Below are 12635 nucleotides of genomic sequence, written 5' to 3'. Positions count from 1 at the left end.
ACACATATGATCGAATATACTTAGTTGATTAGGTGATTTGATTTGCATATAGGATAGACATACACTTGTAAGCCATATGTAGCCTAAATTAGAGCACGAACTTAATGAATCTTTCTTTAATATAATTTGCATAGACATATAGTTAATTAATTAGGAGATGTATTTTTATGAGAAACTCGATCGAGACTTATAAATAATTTAGGACTCTATATTAGCAACTTAATCCATTAAATTGAGTTAAGAGAGAGACAGACAATAATTAGATGAAGTATTGAGGGACATCCTAATCTTAGGTTTAGTAGTCACTCGAATTTAATAAAGTAAATTTACCAATAGATTTTAGATTAGTTTTATTTTTAGTTTATTAGTTTCAATTCTAATTTTAATTGTTTGGATAATATTAGGGTGTGTCAATTTCAATACTTAACAATAGGAATTAAAACAATTCTCTATGGAACGATACTCTACTTATTATTATATTATATTTTCAATACATATACTTGCGTTGGTAGAAAATTGAACAACAAAAGGCAAAACAAAAAAGTCTTAATTAGTTAGCATAAGACTTAACTGATTAAAAGGATGCTTAAAGGAAAACAGAAGCTCGCTAATCGATTAACCAAAGGAGTTAATTGATTAAAGCTCAAACTTGAAGCACTTAACATCGCCAAAATTCAAATTCAAACTGATGATTGACTGTTAAAGAGCACCAAATAAAGATATCCAAATTTGAAGATTTGTTAATCCATTGAAGCATATTTTAACCAATTAAGGATAAAGGGATAGAAGGTTCAAGTAGTTAAAAGGGAGACTAATTAATTGAAAAAAGGCTATTGAAAATAGTGCTTGAAAATGTCTTAAAACAAAAAGTTCCTAATCGATTAGAGTCCCTTTTAACTGGTTAACACAATGAAGAAAACTATCAGACAAAAAAGGCTTAATTAGTTAAAGTGAGCTTTAACTTACTAAAGGTTCACTACCAACATATTTGAATTTAAGCACTAAAAGATAAAATAACTACTAGAATGGGTTTAGAACTATTTCTAACAATCAAAATCTGTCTCCAATGGCTAAAAGTTGTTTTTCAAGTATTTAAAGGATCTCCAACAATCAAAAAGAGAAAAAAGAAGATACCAAGAGTTCGTGAGAGCAAAAAGAGCAAAAATCTTCTCCTTTGCACTTGTATTCCACTCCTATCTTTGTAAAAGTATTTGAGCTTAAACTTGTACTACTCAAATCAGTTAGGTGATCATTTATACATCATCTTTCTCTTATTTCTTGTTTGAATAGAGTGTGCAAGGCACTCTAAGGTCTGTTGTAAGGGTTTAGAGCTTAAATTATAAGCTCACCGTATAAAAGCTTGGTGGAAATAGTTAATTCCACTAGTTCTAGTGAAGTTGGATTTAAAATCTTTTATTAGGAATATCAAAGTAATGAATGTAGGTCAAGTGGACCGAACCACTATAAATATTGAGTTTTGTCCACTTCTCTTAACCTTTTTTTGACTAGGTGTTTAGTAACTTTTTCAAGTTCTTGAACCATCCATCTCAAAATCTTTCAAACATTTTTAAATTCCAAGAGTTACCTTTTAAGTGCTATTCACCCTCTCCTCTAGCACTTCTTTTGGGACCAACATTATCGACTAAGTATTCCAACAAAATATTCTGTTAAAGATTTATCGATAAAATTTTTCATTGCTATTTTAGAATATCGACGAATTCATAACCTTTATTGAATTTTCATTGATAAAAGTCATATATTTGTAGTGTATCTATCCTTCTATATATCTATCATATATATTAATTACTTTTTCTTTACTTCGAACAATCTTACGTTTGAATATCAATAATTATTATCTATATGTTCCTTAACTAGTTTAAGACTTTGCCCCACTTATTTCAAAATACAATATTGCTTTCCTTGATTTTTCATTATTATTAGTTAAATAGCTATTTACAAATATGAAAAGTCAAAATTATTATTTAATTAAATTAAATTATAATATTCTTTGTATTTTTTTATTTTTCAGTTATTGAGGATAATTATTACTTTTAATATTTGTAAATAACTATTGAATAATGGTAATGAAAAGTCCAGAGGTCTATAATGCATTTTAAAACAAAAGGGATCAAAGTGTACTTTCAAAATATATTAAGGGAGATTTTTGTATTTTATGCATGGACTCTTTCAGTATAATCTACCATTTGTGTTTAATATTAAGGTCGATTTATCATTGGCTATTATAATTTTGGAAAGAGTTGAATTTGACTTCTTCCATGTTATTTTTAGTTAGTTTGTTAACAAGATATACATCAAGCCTTTAAGTCCTAATGACAAGAAAATTATTGGAATTATAAATGTATGTCAACTTTCTTTTCGCAACCAGTACTATCCTAAAAGCCTTTGATGGTTACTTCAAAATATTTTAGAACATGTACAGTTTCCAAACCAAAATCAAAGCCTATTTGCTATATATGGTCCTTTAATAATTTCCAAACCAAAAATATTACGCTTACTTAAAGATCATAGCTCATATTTGACCTTTACCAACAATTTTGTAGTTATTTATGGATTTTTTTCTATTTATATTAATGTTCGTGGAACAATACATGGGTTAATCTCCGTAGTTATTACTTTTAAATTGTTGGTCATTGAGAATATAGACCTATTCAGCATTTTCTACAATCTTGAATTTGTTAACGTCAAGCCTCAAGGAAATTACCATAGAAAATGGGGGAAAATATTCCTGGAATCATTAGATTTTTACTATCATATAAAGGCTCAATTTTGTTTCTAAATACAAGTTGCAAAACAGATCAACTCAAATCAAACCCTATTTGCTAATATATATTGCTTGACCATTGAAATGCACTAAAAATGAATTTAAAAAAAAAAAAAACTAAAAAATTGAATGGGCCATTGTGAAGGAGCTACGTCGTTTTGTCTAGCTTGCCACTATATAAACACCAAGCAAAGGAGGCTTCTAGCCAGTACACTAGAGGTGAACATGGAGTACTTTAAGTGTGCAGGTCTCGTAGGAGTAGCGCTGTATGTGCTTTGCTTTTAGCTTACGTATTGATCTCAGTGAGTTCGTGGCCTCTTTTAGCAGAAGCAAGAATTCCAGGGTTCTCAGTGAGCCAAGGTGCTAACCATCATCTTTGCACTATCTAATATATGATGTATCCAACCCTATGTTTACAGCATAAAGGAAGAACTCTGAATTTTTTGCTTCCGAATAAAATTTTCTTCAGAATGGGGAATATATATACTAGATCTTGACTTTTGACTCGTTAGATAGGAACTAGCAACTAGATGAGCATGCTTTTTGAACCAGTCTTTTGATCAATATTCATGCTATTTTCTGTTACTAACCCTATGCCTTTGAACACTTGATTGTCAGCAAGTCTAGTCCGCCGGCTTCTGAAGCAAGATCAACCACCTGCCACTACAAGAATTCCTCCAAAACCAGCAATACCAAGCCCTCAGCTTCCACCACCACAATATCGAACTTGAACCGTTCTTTGATCATGATGGAGTAATATCAATATATATGGGCGGCTGGTCAATGAAAACAGCGTAGTTTTTGTATGAAGTTTTTTCTACTCGTTTAGTTTTATGTACTGAAAAATTGATTCTCAATCTGTCTGCAGTTTAATTTCCCATACTTTAGACTTAGTGGGATTCCTCGTATTTTTTACATAGGGTCAACGCGAACCAAGAATATTGTTATTTAGCTAACTCCAAATGTCATCGGATGGATAAAACAAATTCGTATATGAACCAAAATTCAGTGTCACGACTCTGTACAAACAACTTGAAAACAAAGCATTCCACAAAAGGCATTTACAACAGGCCCGGAATCATTCAGACAAGCTCATGAACACTAGGCAGGAATACTCAATGACTAATCCGTAGACAAAAAAAAATCAGCTTACAGTGGCCAAAGCATTAAAAAAAATAAAGAAAGGAACCTGGTTCTCCTTCATTCAGACAGCATACCAGGATGTTGGTACCGAGCCATTTCATCAGGCCAACGGAAATAATAGTTCGATGCTTAGGTGGTCATGAACACCTTGGCTAGTGCGTCAGCTAGTTGGTTTCCCTCTCTCATTATGAGCATAGTTTTCCACTCCTTTACCCGAGACTTAAGATTCTCAATCTGTGCAATTAACCCACTTTCTCATGCTCCATGGGGCGGAGTCAGGATGATTTGTCCATTTTAGCGCATGCTTAGAGTCGCTTTCCATGATAAGAGTATAGTCATTCACCCATCTGAGGCTGCGAAAATCAGATAGGCTTCTTTGATCGCAAGGACTTGTGCCAGATTTGCATCACCACTTCCTATGTTTTTTGAAAACATATAAAATAGAAAGTGATCAAAATTTAAAATTTTTAACCAACAAAAAAATTAACATGCACAAATTACCAGGACAAAGCATGTGTGTGTATATATTCAATCAATGTGCAAATAGAAGTCGTATTAACTCAAATATAAATATATATATATATATATATATGTATATATAGCGTAAATAAAATAATAACTACATGGACTATATAATCAAAGTGAATTTTGGATGATCAAACCCATCCTATCATCGTCATCTAAATGTCATAACAACTCCCTAAATAACATAGTAACTACGTTTTCAAAATAATAATTGTTGAGGTTATATGGTCAAAGCAAACGAGAATGACCAAGCCTCAATAAAATTGAGGAAAAGAAAAAAGGAAAAAAAATCATTCCACCTATGATTAAATTGATTTTAGGTTGGATGCTAATTTAAAATTTAACATCATAATTAATTAATTTTATTAATTTTCATAACAGGAAATTTGACCTTTAACAACCACTTTGTAGTTATCTATAATTCTATCTAGTGGCATATGTCTATTAATAATTAATTAATTTTCATAAATATATCTTAATTGGATACCTATTAACCTTCTAACATTATATGTCGAGTTTAAGAACTTTATTCTCTATCTATATAAATGATAATTGTCCTTCTATCTATTTATCCCTCACATCTCACTTTCTCTTATTGTGAAACAATCTCATGTCCAAATCTTGACACTTAGTTATTACTTTAAAATCTACAATAAAATCTACCTTGTAAGTATTTTTGTATTTGAGAATATGTGCATAACTATTTTTGTATTTTAGAATATGTACCTATATCGAATTATCTACAGCGCACCTTATTAACGGCAAAAGGTTGAAAATTGACTAATAATTTTGAAGCTTGAATTTAAATATTTCATTTAATTCTTAATTTGTTAATGTTGAGCCTCGAGGAAACTACCTAAAAACGATAAAAAGAAAATTCCAAAATCGTAGGTTTTTCATAATTGATTAAAATGCTCGTAACACATGTTTCGAAAGTGTTCAACATTGAAATAATTATATATTTGGAAACCTAGAAGTATTGACTTCGTCCACGTAATTTATAATTTGTTAAGTTCAAGCCTTAAGGGTCATCTTAGGAAAATAATTAATTATAATAAAAGAGAGAAAAAAAAAACTAGAATCAAAGATTTTCCTCCGCAGCTGCTAACATATAACTTATTTAATTTGATGATTACCTAAAATCATTTTATAAATCTATTCCAAACCAATATAGATCAAAGTCAATTCAGTCAGAGTTTTAAACTTTTAATGAAGATTTACAAGCGTCATTTGTTGACAAAATCTTCTACATCTCAGAGGAGAAATTCAGAACTCTTCCTTCGCGCACGGACTTTCAAGTGTATTAACCTTGTTTAAGCCGAAGAGAGTTAAAATGGACAGCTAAGAAAACTGGACAAGTCGGCCATTGTTATATAACCAATGCCACACTAGGCACAATGAATTGAATCAAAACAAGGGTTTTAGCGTTTTGGTTTATATATACAAGGGTTGAACATAAAAGTGACAAAGGGACAGATTTTAGTGGTTTCAGATCATTTTAAATTTTATGTAAGATGTAACCATGAAACGACTGTATAACATAGCTAGCTGATTGCTCATGAGTGGTCCTTTAATTAGTTGAAAATTGTGATGAAGACTTGTAAATATAATAATGCTTTGTTGACCATAACACTTCAGAGATGAAATTCAGCCTTCTACCTTATCAGAGGCTACTCGATCTCAAGTGTATAAACCTTATTAATTAAATAAATAAGAAAGTTTTTTAACAAATTAAAAGAAATGGATGGGGTAGCTGCCCTTGTTATATAAACAGTGTAATTCCATTGCCATGGCTAGACGGAAGCAAGGGAGGCTGTTAGCTAGTAGTTTGGTCTATAATTTGTAGCTAGCGAAGGTTGAATATGGAGTACTACAGATTGTGCAGGTCTCGTAGGAATACTGCTACGTTATCCTTGCTTGTAGCTTATATATTGATCTCGGTTAGTTTATGCCCTCCTTTAGCAGAAGCAAGAATTTCAGGGTTCTTAGCAATACAGGGTGCAAATCTTCCATCTTTAAACTATCTTCAACCATGTGTTTATATTGTGTGTGTGTGTGTAAGTAGTATACACTGATTAAGATCTCTGAACTTTTGCTTTCAACTCTTGTTCTGGGTGGGAAATTTTTATACCAGATCAAGAATTATATCTGACTCTTGAATTACAGAACTAGCTAGGCAAGCATGATTCGATGTCTAAACCTGTTGATTGATGCTATTTTCGGTTATTAATTCTATATTATTGTATTCGAGAATTGCAGAAAGTACTCTAGTCCGTCGGAGTCTGGTGGAGCCATATGCAGCAACTGTGAAATCACCAATCCTAGCACCACCACAACGGCCAGTCCCATCACCCGCAACATAAATAACCTTACTCATGAATACTTAATGAAATATGTCGACTCTTGCTATGGTGAACATGCACCATATGGGTTTAGAACATTAGATCCTCTCCATTTTGCTTTTTATTCCGTACTTTTTAATACACTTATTATCATCATTTACAAATATTGGAAGGGAAAATGATTTCAAATCAAGTCTAGATAAGGTTATCACTTATCAGTCATCACCACTGCAGCTCGAGATGAAGATTTATCTTGTGTTTGATTTAAATTATATTTCTTGTATTATGTCTCACTTGTATTGGGATATGGGAACTTTATCTTTGTACAATAAATACAGCTTGAATATAACACACAGGCTATCAGCCTTTCCATCCGATTTCTTTCAGTCTTCTATTTCTTGATAATGGTCTCAATGCATGTCCCATATAAATTGGATAAGAGTTAACATAATTGTTAAAACCTATATATATAAGATTCAAATAATGCATTCTTAATAAGTTGACTTTAAGCAAACCTAAGAGCCAAACAAAAAGGAAGGAAACAGAGAATCGGCGAGGGCTTTTGAAACCCTAAGAATTGGTAAGAGGCTAAATCCCTACAAGTCGACTTTTGCCACCGAACCTTGTGAACCGGCGGCATACCTTTCCTCCTTCTCTTTGTGCTTTTGGGTTTCCTCCTTAGAGAAGTGAGAAATCATGAGTCCCTTTATCTAGCTAGCACTAGACTCGTAACAAAAGTAAATTCCATATCTTCTTTGGTGTTTTTTGACTTGGCATCTTATGTGATCAACATTAGAAAGTTTTTTTTTTTTAATTGGGGGAAGCAGGGGCTAAATGTCAGGGGCTTGGAACTTTAGCCAATTTTCGTACAGCGCTAGTCTCGTGTTCGTAAGACTAAGCAAAACTAAATGAGGTTTCTTGATGTTCGGCACAAAAACGTAAAGTAAATAAATATGAAGAAAGAGATTGGGGAGAATAAATAAGTATTATTGCTCCAATAAGAGAAAAATAAAGTACCTAAGATCTAAGCATAAAGAAAATTGCTTGATTCAGCAAACTCGATTTAATTGCCTTACAATAGCTTCTAAGGGTACTATTTATAATAGCATACTTGACCTAAACTTGGTGTGCAAGTAAAAGTAAATATGGAAATATCTAACCTAGACTTCCTTGAAGTACAAGAAAAGTAAAGTCCTAAAACTATGCCTCTTTGATGAGCAAGTAATCAACAAGGAAAATTTTATTTTTGGAAAGTATTCTAGCTGCCTTAGAATACTTTGCTTAACTGCCAAAGCAACAGCTGATGGACCCTTGCATGAGACTAGCTTGGCAATCTATACAGGGCTGGACTAGTCACGGATCTACGGACCATGACCTTCTCCCCCACTTGATTTAACAACGCCCTCGTTGCCTTGTAGTTTCTTTCCACCACAAGTCTTCATCAAGTTCCCCATAAGCGTTGTGGGTGTGTTTGAGGTAATTTTTCTCCAACTATCTTGAGAACACTTCAAAGTTAGAATGTGTTTTGTCGTATGAATTACTAGCTCATAGTTGGCTAGTGTCATCTAAGTACACAGCTCCTATGTGTGTAGTGTTTCCATTTGTGACACACACAGAATTTGAGCTTGACGCGTAAGTAGTGTCAAAACTTAATGAATCAAATTTATTTTGCCCCGTAAAGAAGTCATGGAACACGTCTTCCTAGTGCTTGTCTACCATCAATTCATATTACCCCACATCGTGGCGAATTTACAAATCCACCGTGTTGTGCCATCTTTTGCGAAGCTCATCGCTATTAGACCCCAGCTGCTTGATGTTGTCTTCGACCTATTCGAAGTTGCCCCACACCTCGTGATTGATATCATCTCACTGCAAGGTACGCGATTATCCAGTGCTTGCAAGATATCCTCATACTCATAACGCTTCGCGGCACGTGTGTGCATAGTTTCCCTGTCTGCAACGTATACACTATCTTGAACCAAGGCATTCAAGAGGGATGTGGTCTGGTCACCAATTGATGTCATTCTCTCTCTCAATCCTCAAATCATGTGATACATAGCTCTGAAAAGCGTTGCTTTGATACCAACTATCACGAGGTGCAGTACTATAGTCTCGTGTTCGTAAGACTAAGCAAGTCTAAACGAAGTTTCTTGATGATCGACGTGAAAACGTAAAGTAAATAAATATGAAGAAAGAGATTGTGGAGAATAAATAATTATTATTACTTCAATGAGAGAAAAACAAAATATCTAAAATCTAAGCACAAAGTAAATTGCTTAATTCGGTAAACTTGATTTGTTTGTCTTATAATGACTCCTAAGAGTACTATTTATGATAGCCTACTTAACCTAAACTTGATGTGCAAGTAAAAGTAAATATGGAAGTATCTAACCTAGACTTCTTTAGAGCACAAGAAAAGTAAAGTCTTAAAACTATGCCTCCTTAATGAGCAAGTAATCAACAAGGAAACTTTTATTTTTGAAAAGTATTCCAGCTACCCTAGAATACTTTGCTTGGCTGCTAAGGCAACAGCTAATGGACCATTGCATGTGGGTTGGCTCGGTAGTCCATACGGGCTAGACTAGTCATGGATCTACGGACTGTGACATAAAGGCATCCTTATGGGATGGGTTAAAATTTTAAAAAATATTCGTTTTATATAATTTTTTTAATTTTTTTATAAATTTTCTTAATAGCCCCCCCCCCCCCCCAAAAATGATTTTTTATTTAATAATTAATACAAATAAAGAATAACAAAATAATTTCATATACTAGACTTAATTTTAAAGTTTTTATATTTTTTCTTTTAATTTATATTATTATTTTTATTTATTTATTTATTTCTATTTTATTTTCTCATATGTTCTAAGTCTCTATAGATTTTCTTTTACAATTTCTACAAACCATTAATCATATTTTTTTCTTTCTTTTTTATTATGTCACATGTAGATTCTATGTTCTACTTGTCATGTTCTTCTTTTTTCTATTATGTGGATTTTATTTTCTATAATTTTAATCTTTAAAAATAAATAAATTATTATATAATTCTCAAATATAAGTTTCAGTTTTACAATGTTGTTTACAATTTTATCAATATATCATTTTTTATTCAAAATAACTAATGTATTCTAGCATGTATGTTGCAAACTTTAAATAACAAAGGCATACATACAAATTGATAGAATGAAATAATTATGTTTTTTTCAATATAATTTTATTTATCATATATATTTTTAATGGCTTTCAAAAAAAAATTTATTTAATAATTAGTTTTATTCTTCAAATTGTTTAATAAAATTAGAGTCATTATGATTAGCATATTGCTAGTTAAGCTAGACAAATAAATTCTAAACTAATATGTTAAGTCTATCAAATTTAAAAAATAAAAATAAAAGTGAGTCTACTAATCTAAACTCATTAAGTTTTAATATGAAAGCATGTTTGGCCTGATTTTTTTTTAGCTTAAAAGCTATTATAAAGCTCTTATGAAAAATAATAGTTTTTAAAATTAAGCTAACACTGTTTGGTAAATTTACTTTTTTATAACATATTTTTTATAGATAAAAATTTTTATTAAAATTACTATAAAGGGTATTTAAAATCAAGAAAAAAATTGAATCAAATAAAAAAGGATAAGTGTGAAAAAAATATAATTTTTCCTATAATATTATGAATTGATGAAAGATAAAAGAAGAATATAAAAAAATATTTTTTGTTATTTTTTAAAGATTGGCTTGAATTTATGACTTTTGGAACTAAACAAAATTGATGTTAAATACAAGGAAGAGAATCCAAAGTGGTATTAATAATGGATACAACTCGATCAAGAAAATCATGTTTACCCATTGATTTGGCAACCAATTTTTCTATTGAAATCATCAACGCTAATTCCATGCAAGTCTATTAACGTCTAGACGTCTTTACCAACAAAGTTCTCCTCCATAAATAAAAAGGTTTTAGCTTTTATATTTTTTTCTCATTTTTTAATAGGCTATTTATTTTGTCAAATAGTGTCATAGCATCTGTTGGGTATTGTTAGCTCAAAGAAGTTCAAGGATTTTGCAATTCCTATTACCAAAGGAATTAAAGTCTATTTCAATTTTCTTGTAATGCAACCTATTCGTATACCTAAAAGAAAAAATTCTTTAAAACTGAGTTACCACAAACGAGTACAAATATTGACTTTTTAATTTTCATCTAATTTATCTCAACAACCATTGATCTATTTGACTAATTATTTCAATAATAATCAACAAATACTATATACACCAGAAAGAAGTTAAAAACAAATAAACATCACGTAATTGTCACATCAAACAATAAACTGAGAAATATCAAACAATAAAGAGAATTTTCAAAGCAAAAAAAATGATAGAAAATAAAATGAAAAACAAAACAGAAAGAAAAAGAAGAAATAATACTTGAATGCAGTTTTGAATTTCAGATTTTCTTTTCTCTTAATTTTTATAAGAACAAAAAAAAACCATAAAAGGATGATTTGTGGAAAAGGGGAAAAGAGGGAGTTCGATAGGGATGTGTATGTTTTGAGAGAAGATCTTTTTGAAAAAAAATAACTCTCCTAAAAAGCTAGCATGTTTAAAAAAAAAAAAAAAGAGAGAAGAGAAAACTCTTATTTTGAGTTTTTTTTTAAGTTTTGTTTTTTAAAAAAAATTACTTTTTTTAGGAGTTTTTCATAAAATATTGTTTGGCTCAGCTTTTACTTTGAAAAAGTAGATAGATTAAAAATAAACTAGGTCAAATAGATACTAAATCTAAGCTTATCATAATATATTATATCTTAACAATTTAACCTAATAACCTATCATAAAGTATTATATCTCAATAATTCTATCGAACAACCTAATATATTAATTAGTAATTTAAGAGGTAAATAGAAAAGAAAAGGAGAGCTTGACCACTTAAAGTAAAAAGAAAAATTATTTGAGTTTGAAAAATTGTCTTCTTTTCCACTCTTACACGTAAAGAATGAGAAAGACTCCTTTTATAATTCCATTCAATTATATATATAAATGACACCATCATTACTGTTAATTTACATTTTTTATATGTCCAAGTTTTTTTAATTTTATTTAAATTTTTATATGAGTGATAATTGAATTATATATAAAGTTTTCTTTAACTGTTTAATGTCTCTTTCTATTTGACCTCCTTTTGAAAATACTCTAACTTCCCTCTAGAGGCAAGGGAGATTCGAATCCTATTTTTTAGACAGGGATCATGCACTAGTCAATAAATCAAATGTTTAGATACGTGATCAACATTAGAAGTTGAACAAGTGGATAGCTTCCAGTTTTTAACAACTCTAACTTGGTGGGAGAAGTTTTTGAATCACAAATTGTTGTGGTCTCTTGATATCGACATGAAAGGCACAAAGGTTAAAAGTTTTCTATCAAATAGTTAGAATAATTTGCATTAAACAATCAAAGCATGATCTTATTTGGGATAAAAGTTTTAATTTTCCGTTACACTTCTAATTCATCCGCTGGCTTGTCCTAACATAAGTTCACTCCAAACATACTTACATCCGATCTTTTATCTCAATGCCTACAACCCTATCTTGTGGTCACCAAGCTCCATGAGAAACCACCACCAAGCTTGAGCCTAAGTCCAAACTTGTCTTACGAAATAACCATAATGAATCTCTCCTCTCAAGTCCTTATTCTCATTTTGCTCCTTAACGAAGGCAACCTATTTGTGCACCTTGTCAAGAAACACTACATGCGTGTACCACAATGAATACAGAGCTCTCTCAGTGCTACACACTAGTGTCACAAAACACACATTAGTGAGATATAGAGTGAGTCTTAGATATATAAATATAG

The sequence above is a fragment of the Theobroma cacao genome, chromosome 1 (genome assembly GCF_000208745.1).
Source record: "Theobroma cacao cultivar B97-61/B2 chromosome 1, Criollo_cocoa_genome_V2, whole genome shotgun sequence".
In the NCBI taxonomy this organism is placed as follows: Eukaryota; Viridiplantae; Streptophyta; class Magnoliopsida; order Malvales; family Malvaceae; genus Theobroma; species Theobroma cacao.
The sequence above is the reverse complement of the archived record's forward strand: the minus strand, read 5'-3'. Positions refer to the sequence as shown.